Below are 17,090 nucleotides of genomic sequence, written 5' to 3' on the forward strand. Positions count from 1 at the left end.
AGGCGCGATCTGCTCATGACGTGACATCACTAACGTGATGACGACGCTCTTCAAGTATGCCTGGACAAGGGTGTGACTTCCTATGAGACATACCAGGCAGCAGCCACAGAAAGAGAGCAGTGCAGGAAATTATTTTAATAATTACCGGGCAATCCATCTGACAGAGGAGAAAAATCGTATAGGCCGGTAAAATAAGTGCCGGTGCTGAGCACCGGAAAGCTCCGACACAAATTAAGCACTGGGCGGCAGTCTGATTCTTTGGGTTCTGCCGGTGAGGAAGGAGCAGAGCCTATTGAGGGCAGTTCCCTGTATGCCGGCGTCGTGGAGTCTGGTGGCGTGTGTGGTGGGAGACTGTCAAAGGCTGCGGCGAGGTCGAGTAGGATCATGGCTGTGGAGTGGCCTTGGTCAAGGAGGGTGCGAATGTCATCTGTGGCGGCAAGTAGGGCGGTCTCCGTGCTGTGGTTGCTGCGGAATCCAAATTGGGAGGGGTCAAGGATGGAGTTCTCTTCGATGAACTTTGTTAATTGTGCATTGGCGTTCTTCTCAGTGACTTCGGCCGCGAAGGGGAGGAGGGAGATGGGTTGGTACTTCTTGAGCAGGGGCTTGACTTCTGCTCGTTTCCAGTCATTGGGGAAGGTGCTGGTTTCGAACGTGGGGTTGATGGTGCGTCGTAGTTCCGGTGCGACGGCAGCAGCTTTGTGGAAGATGCGCGGAGGGCAGGGGTCCGTGGTTGTTCCTGAGTGGATGCCTTTCATGGTCAATTCAGTGTCTTTGGTGGTGGTAGGGGTCCAGGCAGAGATGGGGGAATTGTTGGTGTCGATGGAGGGGGGACTGGTTTTGGAGTCCGGTGTCTGTTCGCTGAAGTTGTCAGAGGGCCTAGATTCTCAGTTGAAAGTAGGAGCTGAGCTTGTTGCAGAGGTCGTGGGAGGGATGACTGCCGTGGATTCGCTGGGGGGTTTGGTGAATTCTTGAAAGATGCTGAAGAGTTCCTTCGAGTTGCTGGAGTTGGCGGTGATCTTGTGCTGGATGAAGGATCGTTTGGTTGATCTGATGAGTTGGTGGTATTCTGTCATTCTTGTATGTGGTGCGGGCTTCTGAGGTTTTGTTGTTTGGCCAATTCTTCTCCAGACGTCTGCAGGTGTGTCTGGATTCTTGGAGGTTGGCAGGGAACCAGGTGGCTTTTCTGGGGTGCTGTCCGTCGGGATTGGGAAGGAGTGGGAGTTTGTGTGCGCAGTTGGAGATCCATTTGTGTAGTTCTTTGGCTGCGAGGTTGGCGTCGGTCGAGGAAGGGACATCGCGGTTGAGAGTGGAGTTGAGGTGCTTCTCTGTGTCTTTGCTCCAGTTTGTTCGCGGTGGGCGAGGTGCAGGTTTGGGGGCGGGGGTTTGTTGACGTGGAAGTGTACGCAGTGGTGATCCGCCTAAAGGGGTTGCGTGGTGTTGCTGGGGTGGAGGTTGTTTCCTCCTGCGAAGATAGGGTTGAGGGTACGTCCTGCCTTGTGGGTGGGGGTGGTGACGAGCTGATTCAGTCCAAGGTTGGCGAGGTTGTCCAGCAGGGTGGAGGATTTGGGGTTGTTGAGGTTGTCGAAGTGGAAGTTGAGGTCCCCGAGGTGGAAGTTGAGGTCCCCGATGAGTATGTAGTCCATGGAGGCGATGGCGTGGGGGGACAACAAGGTTGGTGATCGAAGTGGCTAATGCTGTTCGAGGTCCGGGGGCCTGTAAGCAAGGGCACCACGTAGGGTGAATCTGGGACTGGTATGTATCTGGAAATAGAGGTGTTCGGTGGTGTACAGTCGCTTGTGCTGGAGGTGGTGAGTCGGAGGGAGTTCTTGGGTGCGATGGCGAATCCTCCTCCAGGGTGGTTGGGGCGGTCTCTGGATCTTGAAGCCGTTGGGGATGTCGGGGCGGAGGTTGGAGTTGGTCCAGGTTTCTGCGACGAAGGCGACGTTGGGCGAGATGGTGAAGAAGAGGTCCCAGATCTCTATGGCGTGTCTGTGCAGGGAGCGTACGTTAAGGAGGATGCACTTCAGGGCTTCGGGGGTGTTGGCGTCCAGTGTGGGGGTGACGGCCATGGGGGTGCAGGGTGTGGTGAAGGTTCGACTGCAGCGTCTGCAGGAGAACTGGCCGTGGGTGGATTTCAGAGTGGACCGGTGGCAGTTGATGTTTCTTCCAGAGTGGAGTACGAGGAGGGCAGCAGTCATAGTGGTGAGTGGTCGGAGATCCTTGCCCCTGGATGCAGACATGGCACAGACGGGCTTGCTTTTGGCATGCCCGCTGAGCACAGCAATGCAGCGGCTGCCATCAAATAGGGAAGGGTGAGGGAAGCTCAGCTGGGAGGCGGGAGTGTGAGAGGCAGGGAGGAGGGGCCGCAGGGGAGCAGCGGTGGAAAAAGGGTGGCAAGGGACAGGCACAGAAGGAAAAAAAAATGGGGCACAGGCAAAAAGATGAAAAGAAGGGCAGGAAACAGAGGCACAGACAAAGCAGGCATAGACATCACAATACAATACAGTGAGAAGACAGAAAAAGACACAAAGACAAAACCGGGTACTGAAATCCCAATACAGTACAGTAAACAGACAGAGTAAGACACGAGGATAAAAAGAGCACAGAAATCCCAACACAGTACAGTAAACAGTCAGAGCAAGACACAAGGATAAAACGGGCACAGAAATCACAATACAATAAAACAACAGAAAGAAGATACAAAGAGAAAACGAGCACAATGAGGCAGACACACAACAGTGGAACAGCAGAAAAGCAAGGCTCTCCGACTGGACCACCAGGGATTAGGCACCAGCAGTAGCATGCAGGTGGAGGAGGGCCTCAAACACCTACCAGGGAGAGAGGTGTCTGGAGCAGCGGCAGGTGAGGCTACAGCAGAGCTGCTTAGGAGGAGAGCAGACTCTGGCCAGGAGGTGTGAGTGCATCTTTTATCCTGCAGGTTCGATCTTTTTACTGCTAGTATAAAGTTCTGACATTCATTGTGTTTAGGGTTTACTGTAAACAGCAAAAATATTTGTTTGTAAAGGGAGCAATTCTGCAAAAGGCATAAAGAAAACAGCTGTGCGTTACTCACCTAATCTTAATTCAGGCTGGAAAATGCCTTCCAGGAAGACAGCTGGTTTTCCTCAAGAATCCTACAACAGCTGCAGCCCTGAATGTAACAAAATGTGGGTTGGTGAACTACTCAAACCATTTGTTGCTAAAGGCAGAAATAACACATTGAACAGGAAGAGTGGAAGAAAGTTATTCACAATAGCTCTAGCTAACTTTAGTTGCGATATTCAATTCAGGAAATATTACTTTAGTCGCCGCTATTCGTAGACTATATAAGTGCTGTGGGTAAAGGCACTTAATCCATGTTCTTGCAGTCTGCAAGATTAGAATCCCACCTTCTCGGAGTTATGCGTGGGAAGTAACGAAGGAGTGGAATTGGCCCTTTTTAGAGAAGGGCGAATTTGGCGCCAAATTTGTAACTTGAATCAATCAGCTGCTTCTTCTGCCCTCCGACTTTGGCCTCCTCTCTACAAATGTGTTTGCTATAGCAGCTGTTCTAAGGTAGGGGGACAATTTATTGAATAGGGACCCAGGTTTATCCGTGCATCACTAAACCATGCAATATTTTACCCCTTGAAGGGAAGAAGTACCCTGTATTCAAATTACTTGAAAACACTGCTTATGTTCGAAATTGGTCAGCATTAGGTGGTACCTGTCCCCAAGCTTTTTTTTAGAAACCAGATTTTAAAAAATCAATTTTTGTAATGAGACGGAAAAGGGTAATTTCATTTTCTGCCGATCATGCTCAGAATGGAACTGTAGTAGAAAGTAGTACATGTAAAAACCTCAACTGTATGTTTCATGGAACCTTCCCCCTGGTGTGCGTGGACCTATCCTATTGCTCAGGTTGAACTTGCTTCTGTTATGAGCTGTTACGGGAGCTTGGGAAGGTATTTTCAGAGATAAGAGACTTCGCGACCTTTATTTGAACGGTGTGCAAGATTTAAAACATGAGATTTGTGTGTCCCTTCCTACATTCATTGGGACGCCAACGGTTAAGACCACTGTTCATAAAGTACAACCTAACTTTGGCAGCAGAAGCTCGTCAATGCCTCTTCAACCCTTTATCTCAAACAGATTGCACACAAAAAACATACATTTTCAAAATATTTTTTAAAATCTGCTTTGTTACAGTATTTTTAGTATTTACTGTATTTGGCATTGCATATGTCTGAATAGGGTATCAGAAGGTTCAAGACTGTATCCCACTACAAAAGTGGTGTATCACTATTGATTTGAAAAGTTGAATGAATCTCTTTTCTAATTGTTTAGCTCTTCCTTGTTATTTTGTACTCGTATCTGTTGTAATGTATCAAGAATGCATAGTTTCTAGTATTGTTTGAGAATTGCATAATGTTGAACTTTCTTTGCACATTTGCACTTTATCTGTCTTTGAAGTAGACTGTAGTATTAAGTAATGTGGCATCTTTTTGTACTTTTAAATATGTATATATATTTTATTGTATGTATCCCTGTAGTATTCTTTGTATAATTTAGCTCATATCGTGCGGACCTCTTTTGAGTTCCTAATCATAAGAAATACTGACTTGATTATGTAGCATCAACAGTACCTACTCAGAAGATGAGGCATTAACCAGGATACAATCATGTTTTGCAAACCTCCATTTTCTGAGTTACAAAGACCAGTGCTTTAAATGGGTCGGCATGGTCAGGCACTGAGAACTTGCAATTCTTTATTCTGAGAGGCCGAGTGTCTGCACTTTTCATCAGAGGTACTTTGGAGAATAAAGATGAGATGGGTGGGAGGTAGTCCTCTTTCACAGGAGGGCATCGAGTTGCAAGATATGTAGTGTGTAGTGTTAATAGCGAGGACATGTTCAGAAAATAAGATAGGAATGGCCAAGAGAGGTACACAAGCTAGGCTAGAACCATGGAACACCCTCACTATTCGATATTAATCACCACAACATGCTCAACAATAATTACCAGGGCAAACACTGACTCAGATACAAATCAGAGCCAGGAGAGGATGTGGATTAATGGCTAGAGAGCCCGCCTGACCTTGAAGCTGGGGAACCAGGTTAGAATCTAACGGGAGGTTTAAGCATCCGGTGATTTTGGGCAAATCACTTAATCGTCTTGTGCCTAAAAATGATTGTGTCCGTCTGTAATGCAACTGGTGCTCGTGTATAGCAAACCGATACCGCTGGGTTGAGTATGCGCTTCATAAAACTGCAACTACAAAAAACCTATCACCTGGAGGCGCAAGAGTGGTTTGGGCTGCGAGAGAACACCGCTCTGAGCCTTCCTTTCAACTACTCAACATTGAGCCTCAGAACAAGAACAGAGGACCAACCGGGGGCTGTTGGCTTTCGTCGTAGGGGGCCCTCTACCTCGGGCGGGGGCTGCAGTGACGTGATGGGTAATTATAGAAGGGGACCCTGTGCCTTGGGCGGGGGCTGCAGAGAAGTGATGGGTAATGTAGGAGGGGGCATTGTGCCTCCGGGCAGGGGTTGCAGAGAAGTGATGGGTAATGTGGTAAGGGACCTTGTGTCTCGGGCAGGGGCTGTAGATAAGTGATGGGTAATTATAGGACGGGACCCTGTGCATCGGGCGGGGGCTGCAGATAAGTGATGGATAATGCAGGAGGGGGCCCTGTGCCTCGGGCTGCAGAGAAGTGATGGGTAATGTAGGAGGGGGCCTTGTGCCTCCGGGCAGGGGCTGCAGAGAAGTGATGGGTAATGTGATAAGGGACCTTGTGCCTCGGGCACGGGCTGTAGAGAAGTGATGGGTAATTTAGGCAGGGGCCCTGTGCCTCGGGCGGGGGCTGCAGAGAAGTGATGGGTAATTCAGAAGGGGGCCCTGTGCCTCGGGCGGGGCTGCAGAGAAGTGATGGGTAATGTAGGAGGGGGCGTTGTGCCTCAGGCGGGGGCTGCAGAGAAGTGATAGGTAATGCCAGATGGGGCCCTGTGCCGGGGGCTGCAGAGAAGTGATGGGTAATGTAGGAGGGGCCTCTGTGCCTCGGGTGGGGGCTGCAGAGAAGTGATGGGTAATGTAGGAGGGGCCTCTGTGCCTCGGGTGGGGGCTGCAGAGAAGTGATGGGTAATGTAGGAGGGGGCTCTGTGCACTGGGCGGAGGCTGCAGAGGAGTGATGGGAAGTGTAGGAGGGGGCCCTGTGCCTCGGGCAGGGGCTGCAGAGAAGTGATGGGCAATGTAGGAGGGGCCTCTGTGCCTCGGGTGGGGGCTGCAGAGAAGTGATGGGTAATGTAGGAGGGGCCTCTGTGCCTCGGGTGGGGGCTGCAGAGAAGTGATGAGTAATGTAGGAGGGGGCCCTGTGCCTAGGGCGGGGCTGCAGAGACGTGATGTGTAATGTAGGAGGGGGCTCTGTGCACTGGGCGGAGGCTGCAGAGAAGTGATGGGAAGTGTAGGAGGGGGCCCTGTGCCTCGGGCAGGGGCTGCAGAGAAGTGATGGGTAATGCAGGAGGGGACCCTGTGCACTGGGTGGGGGCTGCAGCTAAGTGATGGGTAATGTAGGAGGGGGCCCTGTGCAATGGGCGGGGGCTGCAGAGAAGTGATAGGTAATGTAGGAGGGGGCCTTGTGCCTCCGGGCAGGGGCTGCAGAGAAGTGATGGGTAATGTGATAAGGGACCTTGTGCCTCGGGCAGGGGCTGTAGAGAAGTGATGGGTAATTTAGGCAGGGGCCCTGTGCCTCGGGCGGGGGCTGCAGAGAAGTGATGGGTAATTCAGAAGGGGGCCCTGTACCTCGGGCGGAGCTGCAGAGAAGTGATGGGTAATGTAGGAGGGGGCCCTGTGCATCGGGCGGGGGCTGCAGGGAAGTGATGGGTGATGTAGGAGGGGGCGTTGTGCCTCGGGCGGGGGCTGCAGAGAAGTGATAGGTAATGCCAGTGGGGACCCTGTGCCTGGGGCTGCAGAGAAGTGATGGGTAATGTAGGAGGGGCCCTGTGCATCAGGCGGGGGCTGCAGGGAAGTGATGGGTGATGAAGGAGGGGGCGTTGTGCCTCGGGCGAGGGCTGCAGAGAAGTGATAGGTAATGCCAGAGGGGACCCTGTGCCTGAGGCTGCAGAGAAGTGTGGGTAATGTAGGAGGGGCCCTGTGCCTTGGACTGAAGAAAAGTGATGGGTAATGTGGGAGGGGACCCTGTGCCTGGGGCTGCAGAGAAGTGATGGGTAATGTTGGAGGGGCCTCTGTGCCTCGGGTGGGGGCTGCAGAGAAGTGATGGGTAATGTAGGAGGGGCCTCTGTGCCTCGGGTGGGGGCTGCAGAGAAGTGATGGGTAATGTAGGAGGGGGCCCTGTGCCTAGGGCGGGGTCTGCAGAGCAGTGATGGGAAGTGTAGGAGGGGGCCCTGTGCCTCGGGCAGGGGCTGCAGAGAAGTGATGGGCAATGTAGGAGGGGCCTCTGTGCCTCGGGTGGGGGCTGCAGAGAAGTGATGGGTAATGTAGGAGGGGGCCCTGTGCCTAGGGCGGGGGCTGCAGGGACGCGATGTGTAATGTAGGAGGGGGCTCTGTGCACTGGGCGGAGGCTGCAGAGAAGTGATGGGAAGTATAGGAGGGGGCCCTGTGCCTCGGGCAGGGGCTGCAGAGAAGTGATGGGTAATGAGGGAGGGGACCCTGTGCACTGGGCGGGGGCTGCAGAGAAGTGATAGGTAATGTAGGAGGGGGCCCTGTGCCTCGGGTGGGGGCTGCAGAGAAGTGATAGGTAATGTGGAATGGGACCCTGTGCGTCGGGCAGGGGCTGTAGAGAAGTGAAGGGTAATGTAGGAGGGGGCTCTGTGCCTCGGGCGGGGGCTGCAGAGAATTGATGGGTAATTATAGGAGGGGTCCCTGTGCCTCGGGCAGGGGCTTCAGAGAAGTGATGGGTAATGTAGGAGGGGACCTTGTGCTTCGGGTGGGGGATGCAGAGAAGTGATGGCTAATGTAGGAGAGGCACTGTGCCTCGGGCAGGGGCTGCAGAGAAGTGATGTGTAATGAAGGAGGGGTCCTGTGCCTCGGCCAGGGGCTGCACAAGAGTGATGGGTAATGAAGGAGGGGGCCCTGTGCCTGGGGCAGGGGCTGCAGAGAAGTGATGGGTAATGTGGGAAGGGGCCCTGTGCCTCGGGCGGGGGCTGCATAGAAGTAATGGGGAATATAGGAGGGGGCTCTGTGCCTCGGGCGGGGGCTGCAGAGAAGTGATGGATAATGCAGGAGGGGCCCTGTGCCTCGGGTTGCAGAGAAGTGATGGGTAATGTAGGAGGGGGCCTTGTGCCCCCGGGCAGGGGCTGCAGAAAAGTGATGGGTAATGTGATAAGGGACCTTGTGCCTCGGGCAGGGGCTGCAGAGAAGTGATGGGTAATGAAGGAGGGGAGCCTGTGCCTCCCGCGGGGGCTGTGGAGAAGTGATGGGTAATGAAGGAGGGGCCCTGTGCCTCGGGTGGGGGCTGCACAGGAGTGATGGGTAATGAAGGAGGGGGCCCTGTGCCTGGGGCAGGGGCTGCAGAGAAGCGATGGGTAATTTAGGAGGGGGCCTTGTGCCTCAGGCAGGGGCTGCAGAGAAGTAATAGGTTATGAAAGAGGGGACCCTGTGCCTCGGGTGGGGCTGCAGAGAAGTGATGGGTAATGAAGGAGGGGCCCTGTGCCTGGGGCAGGGGCTGCAGAGAAGCGATGGGTAATTTAGGAGGGGGCCTTGTGCCTCAGGCAGGGGCTGCAGAGAAGTAATAGGTTATGAAAGAGGGGACCCTGTGCCTCGGGTGGGGCTGCAGAGAAGTGATGGGTAATGAAGGAGGGGCCCTGTGCCTGGGGCAGGAGAGAAGTGATGAGTAATGAAGGACGGTCCCAATGCATCGGGCGGGAGCTGCACATGATGGGTGATGAAAGAGAGGGCTCTTTGCCTTGGGCGGGTGCTTCAGAGAAATGATGGGTAATGATGGAGGGGCCCTGTGCCTCGGGCGGGGGCTGCAGAGAAGTGATGGTTAATGAAGGAGGGGTCCTGTGCCTCGGCCAGGGGCTGCACAGGAGTGATGGGTAATGTAGGTGGGGACCCTGGGTAATGTAGGAGGGGACCCTGTGCCTCGGGTGGGGGCTGCAGATAAGTGATGGCTAACGTAGGAGGGGCCCTGTGCCTCGGGCAGGGGCTGCAGAGAAGTGATGGGTAATGAAGGAGGGGAGCCTGTGCCTCAGGCGGGGGCGGTAGAGCAGTGATGGTTAATTATAGAACGGGACCCTGTGCCTCGGGCGGGCGCTACAGAGAAGTGATGGATAATGCAGAGGGGGCCTTGTGCCCTCGGGCAGGGGCTGCAGAGAAGTGATGGGTAATGAAGGAGGGTCCCAGTGCATCGGGTGGGGGCTGCACAGGAATGATGGGTGATGAAAGAGGGGGCTCTTTGGCTTGGGCGGGGGCTTCAGAGAAGTGATGGGTAATGATGGAGGGGCCCTGTGCCTCGATCAGGGGCTGCAGAGAAGTGATGGTTAATGAAGGAGGGGTCCTGTGCCTCGGCCAGGGGCTGCACAAGAGTGATGGGTAATGAAGGAGGGGGCCCTGTGCCTGGGGCAGGGGCTGCAGAGAAGTGATGGGTAATGTGGGAAGGGGCCCTGTGCCTCGGGCGGGGGCTGCATAGAAGTAATGGGGAATATAGGAGGGGGCTCTGTGCCTCGGGCGGGGGCTGCAGAGAAGTGATGGGTAATGAGGGAGGGGACCCTGTGCACTGGGCGGGGGCTGCAGAGAAGTGATAGGTAATGTAGGAGGGGGCCCTGTGCCTCGGGTGGGGGCTGCAGAGAAGTGATAGGTAATGTGGAATGGGACCCTGTGCGTCGGGCAGGGGCTGTAGAGAAGTGAAGGGTAATGTAGGAGGGGGCTCTGTGCCTCGGGCGGGGGCTGCAGAGAATTGATGGGTAATTATAGGAGGGGTCCCTGTGCCTCGGGCAGGGGCTTCAGAGAAGTGATGGGTAATGTAGGAGGGGACCTTGTGCTTCGGGTGGGGGATGCAGAGAAGTGATGGCTAATGTAGGAGAGGCCCTGTGCCTCGGGCAGGGGCTGCAGAGAAGTGATGTGTAATGAAGGAGGGGAGCCTGTGCCTCAGGCGGGGGCTGTGGAGAAGTGATGGGTAATGAAGGAGGGGTCCTGTGCACTGGGCGAGGGCTGCACAGGAGTGATGGGTAATGAAGGAGGGGGCCCTGTGCCTGTGGCAGGGGCTGCAGAGAAGTGATGGGTAATGAAGGAGGGGGCCCTGTGGCAGGGGCTGCAGAGAAGTGATGGGTAATGAAGGAGGGTCCCAGTGCATCGGGCGGGGCTGCACAGGAATGATGGGTGATGAAAGAGGGGGCTCTTTGCCTTGGGCAGGGGCTTCAGAGAAGTGATAGATAATGATGGAGGGGCCCTGTGCCTCGGGCGTTGGCTGCAGAGAAGTGATGGGTAATGTAGGTGGGGACCCTGGGTAATGTAGGAGGGGACCCTGTGCCTCGGGTGGGGGCTGCAGATAAGTGATGGCTAACGTAGGAGGGGCCATGTGCCTCGGGCAGAGGCTGCAGAGAAGTGATGGGTAATGAAGGAGGGGAGCCTGTGCCTCAGGCGGGGGCTGTAGAGAAGTGATGGGTAATTATACGGCGGGACCCTGTGCCTCGGGCGGGGGCTGCAGAGAAGTGATGGATAATGCAGGAGGGGCCCTGTGCCTCGGGTTGCAGAGAAGCGATGGGTAATGTAGGAGGGGGCCTTGTGCCCCCGGGCAGGGGCTGCAGAAAAGTGATGGGTAATGTGATAAGGGACCTTGTGCCTCGGGCAGGGGCTGCAGAGAAGTGATGGGTAATGAAGGAGGGGAGCCTGTGCCTCCCGCGGGGGCTGTGGAGAAGTGATGGGTAATGAAGGAGGGGCCCTGTGCCTCGGGTGGGGGCTGCACAGGAGTGATGGGTAATGAAGGAGGGGGCCCTGTGCCTGGGGCAGGGGCTGCAGAGAAGCGATGGGTAATTTAGGAGGGGGCCTTGTGCCTCAGGCAGGGGCTGCAGAGAAGTAATAGGTTATGAAAGAGGGGACCCTGTGCCTCGGGTGGGGCTGCAGAGAAGTGATGGGTAATGAAGGAGGGGCCCTGTGCCTGGGGCAGGAGAGAAGTGATGAGTAATGAAGGACGGTCCCAATGCATCGGGCGGGATCTGCACATGATGGGTGATGAAAGAGAGGGCTCTTTGCCTTGGGCGGGTGCTTCAGAGAAATGATGGGTAATGATGGAGGGGCCCTGTGCCTCGGGCGGGGGCTGCAGAGAAGTGATGGTTAATGAAGGAGGGGTCCTGTGCCTCGGCCAGGGGCTGCACAGGAGTGATGGGTAATGTAGGTGGGGTCCCTGGGTAATGTAGGAGGGGACCCTGTGCCTCGGGTGGGGGCTGCAGATAAGTGATGGCTAACGTAGGAGGGGCCCTGTGCCTCGGGCAGGGGCTGCAGAGAAGTGATGGGTAATGAAGGAGGGGAGCCTGTGCCTCAGGCGGGGGCGGTAGATCAGTGATCGTTAATTATAGAACGGGACCCTGTGCCTCGGGCGGGCGCTACAGAGAAGTGATGGATAATGCAGAGGGGGCCTTGTGCCCTCGGGCAGGGGCTGCAGAGAAGTGATGGGTAATGAAGGAGGGTCCCAGTGCATCGGGTGGGGGCTGCACAGGAATGATGGGTGATGAAAGAGGGGGCTCTTTGGCTTGGGCGGGGGCTTCAGAGAAGTGATGGGTAATGATGGAGGGGCCCTGTGCCTCGATCAGGGGCTGCAGAGAAGTGATGGTTAATGAAGGAGGGGTCCTGTGCCTCGGCCAGGGGCTGCACAAGAGTGATGGGTAATGAAGGAGGGGGCCCTGTGCCTGGGGCAGGGGCTGCAGAGAAGTGATGGGTAATGTGGGAAGGGGCCCTGTGCCTCGGGCGGGGGCTGCATAGAAGTAATGGGGAATATAGGAGGGGGCTCTGTGCCTCGGGCGGGGGCTGCAGAGAAGTGATGGGTAATGAGGGAGGGGACCCTGTGCACTGGGCGGGGGCTGCAGAGAAGTGATAGGTAATGTAGGAGGGGGCCCTGTGCCTCGGGTGGGGGCTGCAGAGAAGTGATAGGTAATGTGGAATGGGACCCTGTGCGTCGGGCAGGGGCTGTAGAGAAGTGAAGGGTAATGTAGGAGGGGGCTCTGTGCCTCGGGCGGGGGCTGCAGAGAATTGATGGGTAATTATAGGAGGGGTCCCTGTGCCTCGGGCAGGGGCTTCAGAGAAGTGATGGGTAATGTAGGAGGGGACCTTGTGCTTCGGGTGGGGGATGCAGAGAAGTGATGGCTAATGTAGGAGAGGCCCTGTGCCTCGGGCAGGGGCTGCAGAGAAGTGATGTGTAATGAAGGAGGGGAGCCTGTGCCTCAGGCGGGGGCTGTGGAGAAGTGATGGGTAATGAAGGAGGGGTCCTGTGCACTGGGCGAGGGCTGCACAGGAGTGATGGGTAATGAAGGAGGGGGCCCTGTGCCTGTGGCAGGGGCTGCAGAGAAGTGATGGGTAATGAAGGAGGGGGCCCTGTGGCAGGGGCTGCAGAGAAGTGATGGGTAATGAAGGAGGGTCCCAGTGCATCGGGCGGGGCTGCACAGGAATGATGGGTGATGAAAGAGGGGGCTCTTTGCCTTGGGCAGGGGCTTCAGAGAAGTGATAGATAATGATGGAGGGGCCCTGTGCCTCGGGCGTTGGCTGCAGAGAAGTGATGGGTAATGTAGGTGGGGACCCTGGGTAATGTAGGAGGGGACCCTGTGCCTCGGGTGGGGGCTGCAGATAAGTGATGGCTAACGTAGGAGGGGCCATGTGCCTCGGGCAGAGGCTGCAGAGAAGTGATGGGTAATGAAGGAGGGGAGCCTGTGCCTCAGGCGGGGGCTGTAGAGAAGTGATGGGTAATTATACGGCGGGACCCTGTGCCTCGGGCGGGGGCTGCAGAGAAGTGATGGATAATGCAGGAGGGGCCCTGTGCCTCGGGTTGCAGAGAAGCGATGGGTAATGTAGGAGGGGGCCTTGTGCCCCCGGGCAGGGGCTGCAGAAAAGTGATGGGTAATGTGATAAGGGACCTTGTGCCTCGGGCAGGGGCTGCAGAGAAGTGATGGGTAATGAAGGAGGGGAGCCTGTGCCTCCCGCGGGGGCTGTGGAGAAGTGATGGGTAATGAAGGAGGGGCCCTGTGCCTCGGGTGGGGGCTGCACAGGAGTGATGGGTAATGAAGGAGGGGGCCCTGTGCCTGGGGCAGGGGCTGCAGAGAAGCGATGGGTAATTTAGGAGGGGGCCTTGTGCCTCAGGCAGGGGCTGCAGAGAAGTAATAGGTTATGAAAGAGGGGACCCTGTGCCTCGGGTGGGGCTGCAGAGAAGTGATGGGTAATGAAGGAGGGGCCCTGTGCCTGGGGCAGGAGAGAAGTGATGAGTAATGAAGGACGGTCCCAATGCATCGGGCGGGAGCTGCACATGATGGGTGATGAAAGAGAGGGCTCTTTGCCTTGGGCGGGTGCTTCAGAGAAATGATGGGTAATGATGGAGGGGCCCTGTGCCTCGGGCGGGGGCTGCAGAGAAGTGATGGTTAATGAAGGAGGGGTCCTGTGCCTCGGCCAGGGGCTGCACAGGAGTGATGGGTAATGTAGGTGGGGTCCCTGGGTAATGTAGGAGGGGACCCTGTGCCTCGGGTGGGGGCTGCAGATAAGTGATGGCTAACGTAGGAGGGGCCCTGTGCCTCGGGCAGGGGCTGCAGAGAAGTGATGGGTAATGAAGGAGGGGAGCCTGTGCCTCAGGCGGGGGCGGTAGATCAGTGATGGTTAATTATAGAACGGGACCCTGTGCCTCGGGCGGGCGCTACAGAGAAGTGATGGATAATGCAGAGGGGGCCTTGTGCCCTCGGGCAGGGGCTGCAGAGAAGTGATGGGTAATGAAGGAGGGTCCCAGTGCATCGGGTGGGGGCTGCACAGGAATGATGGGTGATGAAAGAGGGGGCTCTTTGCCTTGGGCGGGGGCTTCAGAGAAGTGATGGGTAATGATGGAGGGGCCCTGTGCCTCGATCAGGGGCTGCAGAGAAGTGATGGTTAATGAAGGAGGGGTCCTGTGCCTCGGCCAGGGGCTGCACAAGAGTGATGGGTAATGAAGGAGGGGGCCCTGTGCCTGGGGCAGGGGCTGCAGAGAAGTGATGGGTAATGTGGGAAGGGGCCCTGTGCCTCGGGCGGGGGCTGCATAGAAGTAATGGGGAATATAGGAGGGGGCTCTGTGCCTCAGGCGGGGGCTGCAGAGAAGTGATGGGTGATGGAGGGGGCCTGTGACTCGGCGGGGGCTTCAGAGAAGTGATGGGTAATGTAGGAGGGGACCCGATGCCTGTGGCTGCAGAGAAGTGATGAGTAATGTGGGAGGGGACCCTGTGCCTTGGGCTGCAGAGAAGTGATGGATAATGCTGGAGGGGGCCATGTGCCTCGGGCTGCAGAGAAGTGATGGATAATTTAGGAGGGGGCCGTGTGCCTCGGGCGGGAGATGCAGAGAAGTGAGGGGTAATGTAGGAGGGGGCTCTGTGCCTAGGGCAGGGGCTGCAGAGACGTGATGGGTAATGTAGGAGGGGCCCCTGTGCACTGGGCGGGGGCTGCACAGGAATGATAGGCGATGAAAGAGGGGGCTCTTTGCCTTGGGCTTCAGGGAAGTGATGGGTAATGAAGGAGGGACCCTATGCCTCGGACGGGGGCTGCAGAGAAGTGATGGGTAATGAAGGAGGGGAACCTGTGCCTCGGGCGGGGGCTGCAGAGAAGTGATGGGTAATGCAGGAGGGGCCCTATGCCTGTGGCTGCAGAGAAGTGATGGGTAATGCAGGAGGGGCCCTGTGCCTCGGGCGGGGGCTGCAGAGAAGTGATGGGTAATGAAGGAGGGACCCTGTGCCTCGGGCTGCAGAGAAGTGATGGGTAATGAAGGAGGGGACCCTGTGCCTCGGGCTGCAGAGAAGTGATGGGTAATGTAGGAGGGACCCTGTGCCTCGGGCGGGGGCTGCAGAGAAATGATGGGTAATAATGAAGGAGGGACTCTGTGCCTCGGGCGGGGGCTGCAGAGAAGTTATGGGTAATGCAGGAGGGGGCCCTGTGCCTCGGCCGGGGACTGTTTTCTCTGGACATACCTGTGCTTTTATGTCTCCGCCAAAGGACAGGCGAGGAGTCCCAACGGCGCTTTCGTTTTATTAATGAAAGGAGCTTCTTTTTTTTCAGGAAGACTTGGGGCCTCGAGGCACGGCGGAGACTTCTGCATGAAGTTAAAGCCGGGGGGGGGAGAGAGATCTCAGCCGCAGGCTCACTCCAGGGCTGGAAGGCGAGGGAGACCCGCGCACTTACTCCAGGACAGGAAGGCAGGGGGGGCAGCGCCCTTACTCCAGGGCAGGAAGGCGAGGAGCTCCTCCTCGCCTTCCTGCCCTGGAATGAAGGTTCGATTGTGATCTCCCCTTGGTTGCTCCATTGAGAACGTGAGTGACGCACACTTCCGCTTCACTCCGTGGACGGTGCGTCATGCGTCACTTGAAGCCGCGCCCCGGAACCGGAAAAGCACGGGTTATCCCTCAGACTCTCTCTGGCAGAGACAGTTGTATGCACGGCGCACTGGTCCCGCTCAGTAAAAGCAAGCAGAGCTCCCGGGTTTATTTGGTTATAAAAAATGCTGTTTATTTGTTTACACTTTAGTATCCTGAAACAGCAAAGCGCTGGTTGATTAAAAAGAACTTATGTTCCTTTGTAAAGAGCCTAATGTTACATGTGAATGCTGTGTCCGTGCTGGGGAATAGGTCAATGTTATCACAAACTACATTATAACCAATGGGCATATGTATGAAGAAATACAAAACACAATAAGTGAGCACCATTAAACACTATTTCAAGCCCAAAAACAAGTTCCTCATAGTCACTGCTCTTTCCTGCTGAGATAAGTCATTTTCTTATGCCATTCGTGTTGCTGTGCATAATGAAGGTTGGTTTTACCCTATATCTTTAACTGCTTTAACTGCTTTATTTATACAGAAACTCGTTGCGCACGACTCGGAAGAGTTCCTTCAGCAGCGCAGCAACCCCGCTGTACCTGCTTCCTCCCACGCCCCTCATGGAGACACACCCAGGTTCTTCGTCGAAGCCTCAGGAGCTTCCATGTATGCCAAAGAAAGGAGGACTGCTGTGCAGACCTGGGGCTGTCCTATTTCTAGCTCCCACTTACAATGTGGGTGGGGGAAATCATTAGGACCGAGATCATGGAGACACAGATACTCCTACATGAACCACCGAGTGAAGGGTAAGATAAATCCATTTGGGCTTCAAAAATCGGGAGCCTCCCGCCGGAATCAAGTCTATTGGCATGTATGGGGGAAGGTCAAAAGAGATCTAACAAATGACCGTAATCTGGTGTATGGGTTATTCAATACTGAGGAAGCCAGACACTCCTGTTTGGCAGAATTGGAACTTGCCCCCAAGAAGACGGGGACAATCACAGGACAGGGAAGTAAAGAACAAATTGAGAGCTGAGTAGCCAAGATCATCCACCTTGATGCAAACATGGTGAGTTTCCTGGCAAAATTAACCAAAAAACTGTGAGCAGGTATTGATAGGTCCCAGTGCACTTTCCAGGACAAGTTGCAGGACCATTAATTAAGATTATGGCATCGACTGAGCCTGCCAAGAAGGCAGCTTGACATTGAGATCCTTTCATGCTATTCCCAGTAGGCCATGAGTCTCAAGGGCAAGGTGAACTGGTCTTTATCAGCTGAACACAGACGGTCAATCTTTTTAAAGGTTGATACAAAAATTGGAGAACTGGCCTCTTCAGAAACTGGCTCGTAGGCAATGAGCAGCTTAGTTTGTGGGACCGAACCAACAAACACAGTGGTGGAATTGCCATCATCTACAAGGTTACCATCCGCTGTACAACCTTCTCAGACCACTCAACCCTGATAATGGAGTATCTCAACTTCACACAGATGGAAAAAGCACCCTCACATACAGACTACCAGGACCACGTCCAGCTTCTGCAGTGCCATCCCCGACCTCATCACCCTGGTCGCCTGCGACTCCGAGCACTATATCTTCCTGGGCGATCCTATCTTCCACCTCAATGATCC

General features: G+C 55.4%; 1 pseudogene across 1 annotated transcript in view; it reads right to left on the reverse strand.

The window, feature by feature from the left end:
• Positions 1 to 15,428, reverse strand: part of LOC146835434 (uncharacterized) — a 105,704-nt pseudogene extending 90,276 nt beyond the window's left edge. The window contains exons 1-2 of the transcript XR_014960732.1: positions 15,117 to 15,428; positions 3,074 to 3,151 (exon numbers count right to left, since the gene is read on the reverse strand). The product of XR_014960732.1 is annotated as an uncharacterized LOC146835434 (transcript). The remainder of the gene's footprint in view (positions 1 to 3,073; positions 3,152 to 15,116) is intronic.
• Positions 15,429 to 17,090: the final 1,662 nt, after the last annotated feature.

The sequence above is a fragment of the Triturus cristatus genome, chromosome 4_2 (assembly GCF_964204655.1).
Source record: "Triturus cristatus chromosome 4_2, aTriCri1.1, whole genome shotgun sequence".
NCBI classification, from domain to species: domain Eukaryota; kingdom Metazoa; phylum Chordata; class Amphibia; order Caudata; family Salamandridae; genus Triturus; species Triturus cristatus.